The sequence below is a fragment of the Cryptomeria japonica genome, chromosome 6, assembly GCF_030272615.1.
Source record: "Cryptomeria japonica chromosome 6, Sugi_1.0, whole genome shotgun sequence".
NCBI classification, from domain to species: domain Eukaryota; kingdom Viridiplantae; phylum Streptophyta; class Pinopsida; order Cupressales; family Cupressaceae; genus Cryptomeria; species Cryptomeria japonica.
In genome coordinates, this window is record NC_081410.1 from 106,337,797 (window position 1) to 106,354,920 (window position 17,124).

Consider the following 17,124-nt stretch of genomic DNA (forward strand, 5'->3'; position numbering starts at 1 on the left):
GACATGCATGCAAGATATCATATGTTTCATCTTCCCTTACACATCTTCTCATGACTTGGTCAGACCCAGTATAAAACAAACAATCAACAATCCATGAGAATTTAAATTTTTTTTCTACTAACAACCTTCTTTCTTTAGGAGAGAAATGAATTAGCATTTTAGCAACAACTAAATAGTTGGCAATATCAGTGTACCAAGGTGTGTGAGTTTGTATAAGGAATAAATGTTCATCTGGAAAAACATCATCTATTGCTGTAGAATCTTCTTGTAACTGAAGTCTTGAAAGATAGTCTGCAATCACATTAGACTTACCTGGTTTATCAACAACAATGATATCAAATTCCTGCATCAACAATAACTAGTGAGCTAATCTACCAATAATTGAAGGCTTATTCATGAGATATCTGATTGCAGTATGATCTGTATGCACAAATATGGGATATCTTGTGATATAGTGCCTGAATTTGTTGAGTGCACATATAACAGCTAACATTTCCTTTTCAGTGACTGTGTAATTCAACTCAGGTCCCTGTAAGTTCTTGCTAATATAATATATTGCACTTTCCAAGTTGTCAATCTTTTGTCCTAATACTACCCCTATTGCATAATCAGATGCATTTGTATGAATTTGAAATGGTAAAGACCAATTTGGACCTTTAAAAGTTGGTGCTTGGGTCAAGGCATGCTTAAGCTTTAAGAAAGATTCATTGCATGCAAAGGTCCATTTAAATTCAATATCCTTGGTAAGCAGTGAATATAAGGGACTTGCAATTTTGCTGAAATATTTGATTACCTTTTGTAGTATCTAGCATGACCAAGGGAACTTCTTACATATTTTTTCTTCACTGGAGCATTAATATGTTGAATGACTTCAATTTTTGTTGGGTCCACCTGTATGCCTTTTATAGAGATATGATGACCAAGGACAATTCCTTCTTGCATCATGATGAAGCATTTCTCACTATTTAGTGACAGACTATAGTCCTCACATCGCTGCAAATTTTTTTTCAGGTTCTCTGATGCTTGTTCAAATTTAGAACCATAAGTTGTAAAGTCATCCATATAGATTTCCATGATGTCTTGAGAAATATCAGAAAAGATATTGATCACTACCCTTTGAAAAGTGGTTGGAGCTTTACACAACCCAAAAGGAAGAACATAATATGCATATGTGCCCCAAGGACAAGTAAATGTTGTCTTTTCTTGATCCTTTGGGGCTATCTGAATTTGATTGTAACCACTGAATCCATCAAGAAATGAAAATATCTTTTACTAGCCAAATAATCCAATACCCGATCCACAAATGGTAATGGAAAATGATCTTTTCTTGTTGATAAGTTCAAGACTTTATAATCAACACATACCCTCCATTGTCCTCCTTTCTTAGGGACTATTACCAAAGGTGATACCCATTGGCTATCAGAGATAGGATAGATAAACCTGACCTTTAACAATTTTTGCAGCTCTTCTTTAACTATTTCTTTTAATGCAGGATTGATTCTTCTTTGTGGCTGTCTGAGTGGGCAACATTCTTCTTTTATATAGATACAGTGGGTGTAAACTGCTAGATCTATTCCATGCATATCCTTGAAATCCCATGCAAAAGCATTTTTATGACATTTTAGCAAGTCTACAAGGGCCCCTTTTTGAGTATGTGAAAGATCTCTATTGATAATCAAACATTTATTTAGATCAACTTCTATCTTGATAGTTATTGGCTTGATGATGATTGTAATGTATTCATCACTTATTGTCATTGATGAAACACTCTCACACACATATGTGACAAAACTAACTACCAGTGTAGCTTCAATTGGCTTACACTTCTAACTGGTATGTTTAAGGTTTATCTCTAAACCGGTACTTTGTGTCAACCGGTATGTACCTATGAGATAACCTGAGATAACATCAGATCAGCATTATAATCAAAATGAAAATGAAGAAGAAGATCTAGTGAAGATTCCATAACAACGGTTAATTTTCAACCAATATTAAACTGCTCTAATCGGTATCTATTTTTGTGATGAGTCACCAGTACCATTTGTTTGGCGGTCATTTTTGTGATGAGTTATGATTATATGTCTAGATTCACTACACCTAGGAAATTGTGTTCCTATGGCCGACATAAGGATTGTATGCCTATTTAAGACATTGTAGTGAACCATATTTTGAGTCAAGTAGAAGATAGAGAGTTGTTATGTGAAAAGAATGAAAAAGATTTTGTTAAGAAGTGATAAATGTTAAGATGCAGAGAAGAATTGAATATACTTAGAAGGATCCGATCAAGCAAGTTCTGTGCTACTCAAAACAAATCAAGCTACTCATGTTGTTTTCTAATCATTACAACAGGTGCAAATCCCTTAACCGGGTAAGCTCTAACAAGCTTCATTGTACAAATCCTCTAACAAGGTGATCCATTAGTTTGGATTCTCAAATTCTCCAGCGAGGTTACTCCTAATAGGGTAGTACTTTTAACAAGGTATAAGCTTCTAATCAAGCTTGGAATCTCCAACAAGATTCGCTCCTAGCAGAGCTCTTTGTAAGGCCTTAATCGGTCAGTTTTCTATTACTGCAGATAGTTAACTTGTGAGTTCCATCTCACTGTGGTTTTTACCTATTTGGGTTTTCCACGTATAAACACTTGTGTTATGGTGGATGTTTTGCTTTTTGTGGATGTTGTTATTTCATTTTGGATACCATGTATTTTGTTTAACCTCTTGGTTAAGAACATCTATAGATTAGTATTGAAAGTAGTGTGTGTTTTGGAGTCACTAATTCACCCCCCCTCTCAGTGCTTTTCAAGTCCATCAGTAGTAAGATCAATGTGGGACATATCAGAAAAATGAGAAGTACAGACTTCCTGTGGCAATAGGGTATGCAATACATTAGTGACTACAGGAAAGTCTAAACGTGCAATATTCGGTACCAACTCTTGCAATTGATGTTCTTGTATCAACTTATTTATTAGAATTTTATAAAGAATTGAGTCTTCCTCATGTAATTGCATGAATGGCCCTCAATTAATCATCATAAGGTGATTAATAGAGTCAATTTCCTCAGACTCTTCTCCCAAAATAGGCCAAACTACTTGTTGTTGATCACACTGGGGTTGTGCAGGAGAATACAAAGCTAATGTTTGTGTCGAGTTCCCGTCTAAAATAGTCATATCCCTTGATCTACATCCAATATATGCATCAACCATGGAAAGCCAAGGTCTTCCCAAAATCACCGGATATCCTCCCAGTGTTGCCTTTGGAGATAGAATCATAAAGTATGTAGGGTATTCCCAAGAATCCAAAATAACCACCACATCTTCAATTATTCCATCAAGTCTCACTGTAGATCTATCAACAAGTTGTAGAACTATGGGTGTAGGCCTTAGACTATTGATTTCAAGTTGTTTCATTACTTCTCTTGTCATCACATTAATGGCTGCCCCTAAATCAATTAAAACATTTCTTATCTGGCTACCATTAATGACTATACTTACAACAAGACTACTTGGATAAGAATATTTTGGAATTGCAACCTTGCCTAACATAATATCTGCCAGTTGACCCATAACATGCATTGTTTGCAAATCCTTCTTCTTCCTGCCAGGTTTTTTTAAACATGCTTCTCTCAGTGCCTTAATATATATAAGAACATCTTTTAATTCTTGCAACAATGGAATTTTAACACAAACATGTTTCAGTTGATCTATAATATCAAAACCTTATTCTTGTTCTATGAGAACTTCCTTTTCTTGCAATGTTTGGGGAAACAACGATAATATCTGCTTCTAAGGTATTGTATCTATTGGATTAGAGATTTCTTGTTCTTCTTGTACCTCAGTGATAATTGGAGGAGATGGATTAGGAAGAGTTTTCCCAGATCAGAGGTGAATATCACTTAGGGATAAAGAATAGGTTGGGTATTGATTAAGATCGGCTGAATGAGCTTGTTGTTGTTACTGAGATTTAATATTAGGATTTGGCATTGGTTGAGTGGGCAACTGTGTTGGTTTAGGTGGGACAATGGTGGCTGCAGGAGGAGGCATTATTGTAGGTGGCTATGGCTACTGACTCGGCTGTTGATAACCAAAAGATTGGGCAGTCCATGGCTAACCCCCCCTCCATTGAGGAGTAGGTTACCAATTCCCTTGAAACTAACTTCCTTGGCCCTCAGGTGGATACCAATTCCCTTGTGGTTGCTTCCACTGTGGCATTTGATTAGCAAAATGTTTCCCTTGGCCTTGAGAACCATACCAGTTTTGATAATTACCAAAATTTTGAGCATATGGTGATTGCCATTGGTTATTTGGTACATAAGAATTTCCACTATAACCAGAAAAAGAAAGTGGATCCGGAGGCATACCTTGTCTTTGGAAATTTGGCCTTCTTTGAGAAACATAGAAAAATTGCTCATCCTCACCTTATATTGGCTTGAAGTCAGGAACCTCAACATTTGCAACCATTTTACATTTGCAATCCTTCTTTTGTTGTCTACAATGAGGGCAAAATTCTACAAGAAATGCATCAGCCTCTTCATGCTTCTTCTTAGCTAAAAGTGTATCCAACTGAGTAGCCATATTATTTATGATGTCCTCCTTAAAGTCCTTCAATAAATGGATAAGTTCCATTCTAGAAACTCCAGTACCAAATGCTGATGAAGATACTCCTAGCTTGAAATGCCTATTCTTTTTAGAAGCAGATCTGGAATACTTCTTACAAATATGTCCTATTTCAGCCCAAGTGGACTGTGTAATGTCACCTCCTCCCATAAGATCCAAAGAATCAATGCATTCATCACTGATTCCCCTCAAAAATATCAACTTGAGGGAATCTTCATTTAGAGTACTATGTTTGGGCTTTTGACACTAAACAGAAACCTCTCCAGATAATCTTCAAGACTCTCATCTTCTTTCTATGTCATTCTAAAGATATCATTCCCATGATGATCAGAGCCTCTACAATACTCTTTATATTTTGCAAGAAACAATCATTTCATCTCATTGCGTGTATTGATTGTGATACTACCCAAGCTCATAAACCATCTTAAAGACGATTCCTTCAAGGTGGCAGGAAATATTTTGAGTCTATGGGCATCTATAGTATAGTCAAAACTCCTACATAGAACATCTAACTCAAACAGAAATGTGTCTGGATCCTCTATCACCAATCCATAGAATTTAGGGAGGGAAGAAGCTGGAATGCTCTTGAGATTAGCATTATCATGCTGATTAGATATGGGGAACTGAAACATTGGGTCCAAAGGTGGTGGTGGATTATTTCCACCAAGAGGTGGGTTTCCTTGCATTGGACTTGTGGGGGTAGTTACTATATGAAATTCTTCTTCTTGAGGTCCAAAGAGGAATTGAAGACTACCTTCTGGAAATTCAGATTCAGGATGGTTCAAATTTTCTAGGGTTTGATAAAGTTCAGCAAAAGGGTTTATATCTAAGGAATCATTTTCTGCATGATTAGGATGACTGGGCAGAAATCTACCTAGAACATCTCTTCTTCGCCTATGCATGTAGATTCATGAAATTTTTCGAACAATCAGGTATGCCAAAAAAAAAACAAATAACTGAAAACTGAAAAGATAATAACTATAATAGGTTCTTAGTTTGAGACCATCCCGACAATGACGCAAAAAATATTCAACCCAACAATAAGAATAATAACTCTAGTTGAAGTCTCAACCCGAAGTTTGGACATTCATTTGGTAAAGTCACTATTTTCGTAGCTAGTGTTCATTTGATTGTGAATCCAGGGACGTAATACTTGAAATGGGTCTGCCCTATATATGCACTAAGTTTCTGTGATAGCTATTCTGCATTACTGCAGCAACTAACATTATGCGGAAAAGATAATCAAGAATTGAAACTATAGAAAGGCTACAGGAAAAAATCTGCATAAACTCATAAAAATAATACTGGATAAATTCAATGCTGATAAACAGAAATTACTCTGTTCTGGCTAGGCTGCAGGAACAGTCAGTGGATCTGTTTCCAGTGGCTATAGGAATAGTCAATGCAAGAATGTCTAGTGCAGCTAAGGAAAGAAAACTAATCTTAACAAATGCGCAGGAACACTCACCAAGTGGGCCCCCTTGGATGAGTGATACCAGGATTCCTGAAAACAACTCTAAAAGATCATAATAATATAATTTTATTCATCATACTTTGAAAGTCATTACATAATTCAATATGAAAAGAAACTAAAAAACGCTTATGAAAAATCCTTTGCTCTATTCTTCTCTCCTTTCTATCTAACCTCTGAGAAGAAGAAGAGCTTATTATTAAATTTTTTTTATCTACAATAGACAACACAAATCACGCTGAAAAGAGGAGATAGATGATTGACCGAGAAAGGAGATAGCTAGAGTTATGCTGCAGGAAACGCGGATCTAAACTGAACCACAGTCATAACATACTATGGTGTTATTTACAACTTCAATGTCCACTTAAGTTAGACATTGGTAGTATCACTTGATTGCTCCTCTTATGCCATCCCTCACGCTTTCTCATCTTTTCTATAGTTTGATCTTCAATCAACTCTTGAGTATCCTTCCCTTCAACAGGCGCGATAGGAAAACATCCACCACAACATCATTTATTCCCTGCACTACAAATGAAATAACATACAAGAACATACATACGCATTTTATTTAATCAAGACATCTATTAATTTCATGTATGATATTGCCCTCAATAATCTACATGGCAAGAGGAATAAATCACATGGCTGCATGAATAAATGGCATGGTTGCAGGAATAAACTGGCAAATATAAAACATGATTTTATAGGTTCAGGCTTAACATATGGAATACATATAGTAAACTTCCAATACATCACTACTACTATGCAAACCAAAAGATGACAAAAACTCAAGAGTTTTGAGGATAGAAATATGACAATGTCTCAACTCATCATCCACTTCTTGTTGCTACATTCCCTAAGTCTCTTAGCTCCAATATACCCCTTGGGTGAACACCATAGACTACTTCAAAAGGGCTCTTTCTGGTGGTCCTATTTGTTGAGTCATTATAAGCATATTCATCTTGTGATAGCACTTGATCCCATGTCTAACCATACTCTCTGGTAAGGCACCTCAATAAGTTCCCTAAGATTCTATTCACCACTTCGGTCTGCCCATCTGTTTGTGGATGGTAGGTTGATCCAAAAGATAGGTTGGTGCCAAGCTTTTTCCAAAGTGTCTTCTGAAAATGACTCATGAACTTTGAGTCCCTATCTGAAACAATGCTCATGGGTAAACCATGTATCCTTATCACTTCCTTGAAGAACAAATGAGCTATTTGGCATGCATCATGTGTATTCTTGCAAGGCACAAAGTGGGCCATCTTACTAAATCTTTCCATAATGACATAAATGTTGTCAAATCCCCACTTTGTCCTTGGTAAACCTACTACAAAGTCCATACTAATGCACTCCCAAGTTCTATTTGGTATGGAAGAGGTTGGTATAAACCAGCATTTGAATAAGTGCCCTTGGCCTTTTGGAAAACAATACAAGTCTCCACATACTTTTTCACATCTTCTTTCATCCTTGGCTAATAATAATACCTTTGAACCAACTCTTGAGTCTTATTGACTCCAAAATAACCACTAAGGCTGCCATTATGCTTCTCTTGTATGAGATTTTCTCTCTTTGACACTCTAGGCACACAAAGTTGTCCACCTCTAAACAATAGTCCATCTTGCAAGGTAAAATCTGAATACTCACTATGAAAATGATTTTGGTATTCTTTGCACACCTTTTAGGCATTTGAGAATTCTTCATCCTCTTGGTATAAGTCTCTAAAACTATCAACACCTATGCTCCTTAACTAAATTTCTTGGACTATCAAGAGTCTTCTGCTCAATGCATCAACAACCTAGTTTAACTATCCTTTTTTGTGCTTGATTGTGAATGTGTAGGCTTGCATTTACTCCACCCATTTCATGTGTTTATGAATGAGTTTATCTTGTGAGTTTAGAAAGCTCAATGCTTGATTGTCTGTAAAGACTACAAATTCCTTAGGAAGGAGATAGTGTCTCCACTTCCTCAAAGCCTGCACTAAAGCATATAATTCCAAGTCATAAGAGGAGTTTTTCCTCTTTGCATCACTTAGCTTCTCACTATGGAAAGCTACTGGTCCTTCTTCTTGGCTTAGGACATCACCTACTGCAACATTTCTTGCATCACATTTCACTGTGAAGAGTTTCTCAAAACTAGGCAACACTAACACCAGTTGAGTAGCTGTCTTCTCCTTCAAGGTTTCAAATCCTTTGTTTTCTTGTTCATTCCATTGAAACTTTTTCTTCATTCCATCTCTAATTGTGTTCAAAATTGGTGCACATATAACACTGAATTGCCTAATGAACTTCCTGTAATACTGAGCTAGTCCATGGAAGCTTCTCACCTTTGTTGTTGACTTAGGAGTAGGCCAATTTGCTATGGCTTCAACCTTGCTGGGATCCATCTTGAGGTTTCCTTGAGACAACACAAATCCAAGGTAAATCAACTCCTTACCAAATTCACACTTGTCCAAATTCATGGTTAGCTTTTCATCATACAATATTTATAGCACATTTTGCAAATGATTAATATGATCTGCCCTATCCTTACTGAAAATGAGAATATCATCTAAGTATACCACCACAAATTTACCTACGAAGTCTTTCATCACCTCATTTATGAGTCTCGTGAAGGTTCTTGGAGCATTGGATAAGCCAAATGGCATTATAGGCCATTCATAAAGATCCTGTGTTGTCTTGAATGCAGTTTTCCACTCATCACCCTCCTTAATCCTAATTTGGTGGTATCCACTTTTAAGGTCAATCTTGGTAAAGTGCTTTGCTTCCCCTAAACAATCCATTAGGTCTTCTATTTTAGAAATTGGAAACCTATATCTGATGGTGATCCTATTTATAGCTCTAGAGTCAATACACAATCTCCAAGTACCACCTTTCTTTGGGGCTAACACGGTAGGGACAACACAAGGGCTAATGCTTTTCCTAAATAGGCCTTGGTCTAAAATCTCTTGGATTTACTTGGCAATCTCAACATTTTGTTGGGGAGTCATTTTGTAAGCTACCTTGTTAGGTAAGGATGCTCTGGGAATAAAGTCTATTTGATGGCTAATGGTTCTTTTAGGAGGTAAGGTGGCTAGTTGTCCATCACTCACTATGCCTTTGGATATCTTCAATAGGTCTTGAACCTCTATTGGCAAATCTGGCTGCTCTTTCTTGTCTTCCTCTTTAGGCTTCATTACTAATGAAAACCCTATACCTTCACCTTCCTCAAAAGTCTTCAAGAACTATTTTTCACTCACCAAAAGAACATTAGGACCTGCTGCCCTTTTTTCACCTTCCTCAAGGATGGATTGAATCTTGAATGTGACTCCATCTTTCTTGAATGAGTATGCATTCTTGACTCCATCATCAATATCTTGTCTATCAAATTGTCATGGCCTTCCTAATAGAAGACGGTGTGCATCCATGGGTAGGACATCACATAACACTTTGTCCTTATACCTCCCAATGGTAAAATCCACCCATGCTTGCTCATTGACTAGGACATGTTGGCCTTTGTTCAAACAAGTGACTCTATAAGGGTTGTTGTGAGGTATCCTTAGCAATTTAAGCTTACTCACTACCTCTTCTGACACAATGTTGTCTGTTGACCCTAATCAATGATCACTTTGCAAACTTTTTCCATAATCTTGCATTTAATCCTGAATAATGACCTCCTTTGACTAGGCTCTTCTCTGACGGGTTCTTTTATCAAAGTTCTTCTTATCATCAAGTTGTCACCTACTCTGATTCTAAGGCAACCTTTGAAGTCTTGCTGCTTGAAGTCTCTTCTTGAAGATAATTCACTCTCCTTTCACTACCCTGTGATGATGGTCCCTTCTCTGGACACCTATATGCTAGATGACCAAGTTGGTTGCAATGGTAACACGTCATTATTGTAAAATATGAGTAACCTATACCTTGTCCAATAGATCTTCCTCTAAAACCACTGTTTGACCCCCTTCCTCTATTGAATCTTCCTTTACTAGTGTCACTTTCTTGCTACTCAGTAAGTTTAGACTCACCTTGTGTCCTTTGCTCCAAACTTCTTCCTCCAAAGCCTCCCCTATGACCTCTATTTTCTTTTCCTCTACCCCTACCCCTATTGCTACTTGAATCATGTCTTCTTTTCAGTTTTTCTTCCACTTTAAGGGAAAGTTGATAGGTTTGATGAACTGTCTTTGGGCTCATTAGACTGATTTCTTCTTGGATGTTCCATCGTAGACCATTTAGGTACCTAGCAACTTTGAGACTCTCTTCTTCCAACGCATGAGATCTAAGGCTAAGTTTATTGAACTCCTTCATATAACTACTGACATCAAGGTCTTTTTGTCTAAAGTTTTGTCTTTTCCTTATGAATTTTCACTTCATAGTCATTAGGGAGATAGACTTGTTTGATTTTGACTAACATCCCTTCCCAAGAAGAGATGGGTGCTTTGCCCATTTTCTTTCTCTCATCTTGCAAAAATTTCCACCATGTGAGAGAAGCTCCTCTCATCCTAAACTTGGCCACTTTAACTCTTTGGGCTTCAGTTACGCCTTCACATTCAAAATGGTTCTCCATGCCTTCTATCCATTCTATGACCACTTTTGCTTCCATCTTACCAGTGAACAATGGTAATCCTTCTAGTGATTTACCACTTAAGGCCTTCAATGCCTTTAGGAAAGGTTCTTGTTCTAAGACAAGATCAGGTTCAGGTACTTTATCTATCTCTGACACTTCTTTACCCTTCTCTTTTGCTCCTTCAATCTTTACCAACACTTTATCTTCCTTGGTTTCAATCTCACCAAGCTTACTTTCCAATTCAATCAACTTCTCTTTCAGGAGTCTATTTTCTTCCTCCTGATCATCCACTTTCTTTTCCAACTCTACATTGGTCACCATGCTATTGTCTCCTATAGATTCCACAGAGGACATCTACTCACCGAGATGAAATCTTATAGGCTTTGATACCAATTTGATGGGGTTTGCCTAGCTTGTCCACACTTCACCTAGTTGGTGTTGCTCAATTTCACCAACCTCTCCAGGTCTAGCTATACACTAAGGCCTCCAAGTCCTTCTCAATCTCTTCTAGGGCTTTCTTCTTGTCAATCTCAAGGTGTTTTCATCAAGTGTTTAACTAGGAACCCTACCATTTCAAAGTGTTTCCCACATGCTCATTCTTGTTGTCTTGTCTTCAACTTGTCAATTTCACCTCCTATTGTTGTGAGTTATTGTAGAGGTGTGGGGGTGGATTTTAACATGAATGAATACCTTTTGGGTCCATTTGTGGTTTGCATCCATCATACTTCCTATCAATTTCACCATTTTGCCTATAAAAGGGCTACAAGGAATGAGCCCCTTTTAGGCCTCCAAAATCCGGTTTTCTAGGGCTTAGAAGAAAATGGTCAAAAAGACCCTGCAACAAGGTTGGTTTTTCTTCAAACACTCACCTATCCCCAAGTGATTTTGGTGGTTTGGTTTCCCAACTCACCGTACAATACCCTAACCCAAAAATGAGGGTTTTGAAGGGTTTCTAGGCCTCCCAACCGACAGTGATTGGTTAAGTTTATGAAAAGGGAATCTTATGGTCTTGTCAAGGCTTCTGCTTGCAATGGAAACACTGTATGCACTTCATGGACCTCTCCAAAGGGTTTGGTTGTGGTTTAGTATTCACCCCTGCACTTTGTACTCCAATTTCACCCCATCTTCTCTAGCCAGGTTGCTCCTGGACTCGCCTAGAACAAGGTGATAGCCATGTCAAAAATCACTTCCATAAATTCTCCCTACATATGTACACTATACAATTGGTTTCCTTTCATTTCCCAATAATCCATGATGGTAGCACGGAGGGATTTTATGGGGCAACCATTTTACATAAAATTGCTATTTACAAGCCAAAACTGGCTGATTGAAAACAAAGCAATGAAAACACTAACACACACTAACTAAAAATCTTGAAATGAGTCAAATGAATTTGAAACACACCAAAGAAACTCAATCCATTACTGGATCAATGGGTTCAATACATTTGTATTAACATTATGAGCAAGATAAGCCAAAATAGTGACAAACAGTTCGAAAATGAGTAGTTTCAGATTGTTGATCATACAAAAACAAAAATCCCACCTTGGTAACTTTGCAAGAGTAGGTTTTAATAGTCTTCCCCATGCATGGAGGAATTATAGGGCGTTGTGCTATCCCTAACTCCATCGCTAAGCATTTTAGGACAAAAGTTGTCATGACAATTTTTACAATTTTGTACTTTTTGCTTTGCCAACCTATAAAACCTATTTTAAGTCATTACTCATGAATTTTTAAGCATTCCTAAGGCCATACTAAACCTCTCTCATGCTCACATAAATTTTTACCACTTTTGACCATCAAGAAGGTCAATTTCCTACTCAAACCACCACTTATGGACAAAATGCAAACCTAGGAAGAAACTAACTCAACTAGGCCTACACTTGACTCATCACACTCACTCTTTGGACCCTCTTGGAGTCCTTATTAAGAACCTAACTTGGCTAAGGTCAGTACAAGACAAAATTAAGAAAAGGCTATAAGCCTAAGTCCTAGGTGCTCCTGCACCAATGACCCCTTAAGACACCATATGACCCCTTAGGACTCCATATGACCCATTTGTACATCATATTGTCCTAAGGGGTCATATGGTGTCATGAGGGGTCACACATGTGTTAGAACACCATATGACCACTTAGGACACCATTAGGACATCATATTGTCCTAAGGAGTCATATGTTGTCCTAAGGGGTCATATGGTGTTGTTAGGGGTCATATGGGGTCCTAAGGGGCTAGACATGTGTTAGAACACCATATGATCCCTTAGGACACCATATGACCCCTTAAGACACCATATGACCCCTCGGTGTCATGAGGGGTCACATGGTGTCATTAGGGGTCACAAGAAGTCCTGAGGGGTTACACATGTGTTAGAACATCATATGACCCCTTAAGAAACCATATGGATATTATAGACTCCATATGGTGTCCTAATGGGTCATATGGTGTCATTAGGGGTTATATGGGGTCCTACGGGCCCACACATGTTTTAGAAAACCATGACACCTTAGGATACCATATGACCCATTAGAACATCATTTTGTCCTAAGGAGTCATATGATGTCATAAGGGGTCATGTCGTGTACTAGGATGTTAAAAGGGGTCATTGTTAGGGTTTCAAGTAGATCCGAAGAAAACATGAACTAACAATTATATGCAGATTTAAATACAAAAGATAAAGAAATAAAATAGGACACAGATAACACATAGATTTAACGTGGTTCACCCAGAATGGGTTATGTCCACCATACACAACCGTCCAATCTTTCTTATTATCCAGCAAAAATAGTACATCAACCTTCCAATTCCTTAAGCATCCCAACCGCTTATAACATGAGTTTTTAGGGCAACAAACAAAGTCGACCTTTTTAAGGTTTTATTACAATGTCGATTTTCATCAACAAAAAAAGCGAGGATACGTGCTGAGTGTACAATACTTTGTTGATCAGTTGCCACATATCAACAATCTCCCACTTGGAGACTGATACTAGATGACACCACTGTACTTGCAACATCCACTAGATAAAACACTTGGACTTGACTTGTATAAATTCCACAATTATTAATCAAGAAGACCAATAGAAACTGATAGGATTCTCACTTGTGTGAATCTTTCTCAAGCCATAACTGACCCTCCTCCAAAACAGTCTGAATGAAGTGGTACTTGAGCCGAATGTGCTTGGTCCTTGAATGAAAAGCAGAGTTCTTTGTAAGATGAATGGCACTCTAGCTATCGGTATACAATGGGTGATCCTCCTATGTCTAACCCAATTCCTCCTGAAAACATTATAACCAAATCATCTCCTTGCTCGCTTCTATAGCAACAACATACTCAGCTTCAGTGGTTGAAAGTGCAACAACCTTTTGCAGCCTAGAATCCAACTGACTGCAGTTCCCCCTATAGTAAAAAACATACCCTGTAGTACTCCTCTATGAATCAATATCACCTACCAGATTAGAGTCAACAAATCCACTCAGAGCAACATTAGATCCTTTGAAACATAATGCCTTTGTAGTAGTTCCTTTCAAATACTGAAGAATCCATTTCACAACATTCCAATGTTCCATATCCAGATTACTCATAAACCTGCTCACAACTCCCACTACATGTGCAATATCTAGCCTTGTGCATACCATTGCATACATTAGACTACCAACAGCTGATGAATACGAGATGCTAGATATTTTATTTACCTCTTCCTGTGCCTTTGGGCACATCTCCTTAGTCAATTTGAAATGACTAGCCAAAGGTGTACTAACTGCTTTTGCATCCTGCGTGTTAAATCTTTTCAACACTTTCTTTATATACTCACTTTGGGACAAATTCAAGGTTCTATTTTTCTTGTCTTGTGTAATCCTCATACTGAGAATTTTCTTAGCTGCACCCAAATCCTTCATAGCAAATGACCTAGCTAATTTCTATTAAAGATCATTTATATGTTGTATGTTAGACTCAACAACAAGCATGTCATCAACATAAAGCAATAGGATAATATAACTGCCATTATCCAATCTCTTAAAATATACACAATGATCAGAATGACATCTAGGATAACTGTGTTCAATGATGAAACTATCAAATTTTAAATACCATTGTCGAGATGCTTTCTTTAGGCCATACAAACTTTTCTTCAACCTGCACACCAAGTTCAACTTACCTTTGACCTCATATCCCTATGGTTGCAACATGTAAATTTCCTCCTCCAAATCTCCATGGAGAAAAGCTATTTAGACATCTAATTGTTCAAGATGTAAATCATTTGCAACCACAAGACTAAGTACAGTTCTAATTGAAGTCATTTTTACAACTGGAGAAAATATTTCATCATAATCTATACCCTTTTTCTATGCAAAACCTTTTACCACAAGTCTGGCCTTATATCTTTTCTGACCTCCTTCCTCCTCCTTCAACTGATAAACCCATTTGTTAGGCAAGGCACTTTTTTCCACAGGTAAAGGGACTAAGTCCCAAGTCTTATTTGTCATCAAGGAGTCCATCTCCTCTTTCATGCCTAGCTCCCACTGTTGTTTGGCATCCACCTACATTGCTTCTTCATATTCTTCTGGTTCCCCAGAATCAGTTAATAATATAGAATATAAAGAAGGAGAAAATATTTTAGGGGGTCTACTTGACCTCGTAGAATGTCTAACACTTGCAAGAGTTTGTGGGACATTTTTTTGTTGTTGAGCATCAGGTACCTGGTTCATTTCATTTTCAGGAATCTCATCCAACACCACATATTCTTGCTTGTCCTGTTCATGCTTCTTTTCCTACATCTGTTCTTTATACATGACCTTCTCATTGAATATAACATCTCTACTTCTAATTATTTTCTTATTTTCAAAATCCCATAACTGATAGCCATATTCATCTATCCCATATCCAATGAAGGTACATTTCAGAGATTTAGCATCAAGCTTGGTTCTATTTTCTTTATCAACATGGACAAAAACTTATCAACCAAAGGTTTTCAAAAAAGAATAATTTACCTTTTTACCAGTCCATGCCTCCTCTGAGATACCACCATACAAAGGGGTTTAAGGTCCTCTATTTATCAAATAGACAATAATATGTACAACATCTGCCCAAAAATGTAAGGGCAATCCAACATACAATCTCATGCGCCTCGCGCATTCCATGATAGTCCTATTCATTCTCTCTGACACACCATTTTCCTATGGAGTTCCTAGAACTGTCTTATTCTTTCGAATCCTATTTAAGGAGCACTAATCTTCAAATGCTTTGCTACAATACTCACCTCCATTATCCAATCTGAGACACTTCAACTTTTTTTCCTGTCTCATTCTCAACCAAAGCTTTCCATTTCTTAAAAGTTTCAAAAACATCTGATTTTTGTTTTAGGAAATATACCCATGTTTTTTTGGTTGAGTCATCAATAAAAATAACATAATAACAATAGCCACCAATAGATTATACCTGAGCCGGTCCCCATACATCTGAATGCACAAGCTTTAACTTCTCACTCTTCTTCTCTTTCCCAACCTTGAGAAATCTGACTCTTTTCTGTTTGCTATAAACATAGTTTTCACAAAACTCTAAATCAATCTTCTTTAGTCCCGACAATAGATTTTTAGAGTGAAGGATTTTCATCCCTTTCTCACTCATGTGCCCAGGCCTATGATGCCACATTATCGAATCTGTTCTTGCAACATCTATTGTTGTTGTCCCTGCAGTAACTTTATCTGTAGCAGCTAAGGTAGAGTAAGTGTTACCAGTACACAGATATAATGTGCCTACCTTCTCACCTTTAGCTACTACTAATGATCCTTTAGTGATCTTCTAGATACTGTCTGAGAAGGTAACTATGCAACCTTCACTACCTAGTTGCCCTGCAGAAATTAAATTTCTTCTTAAGTTAGGAACATGTCTTACCTCCTGCAGAAACCAATCATTTCCATTCTGCAACTTGATCTTTATCTTTCCTTTTCCAACAATTTGACAGAGCTCATCATCACCCAAATATACCTGTCCAAAATCACCTTGAACATAACCTAGAAAATATTTTCTATGGGGTGTAGCATGAAATGAAGCCCCAAAATCTATTACCGAGGAATCATTAACGTTATCCAAACATAAGATTAAAGCATCTTGTAAAGTATTACTTGCAATATTAGCTTCCTTACTGTCATTTTCATTTTTGTCTCCTTCTTTGTTTTTTCGAGACCAACAGTCTTTCTTTAGATGACCAGGCTTTCCGCAGTACCAACAATCTTTCTTTCCTCTAGATTGAGAGCGTCCTTTCTTTGACTTCCCTCGTGACTTCTCATTCCAAGGTCCTTTTCCTCTTTCCTTTGATCTTCCTCTGTTATCCACATTCAAAACACTACTTGATGATGTTGAAGTCTCACCTGTGCTTTTCCTTCGTATTTCCTCGCTTAGGATAACACCAACAATATCATCAAATATCAAAGTATTTTTACCAGAGACAGAGTTACTTACAACCATAACCAAGCTATTCCAGCTTTCTGACAAAGAACATAA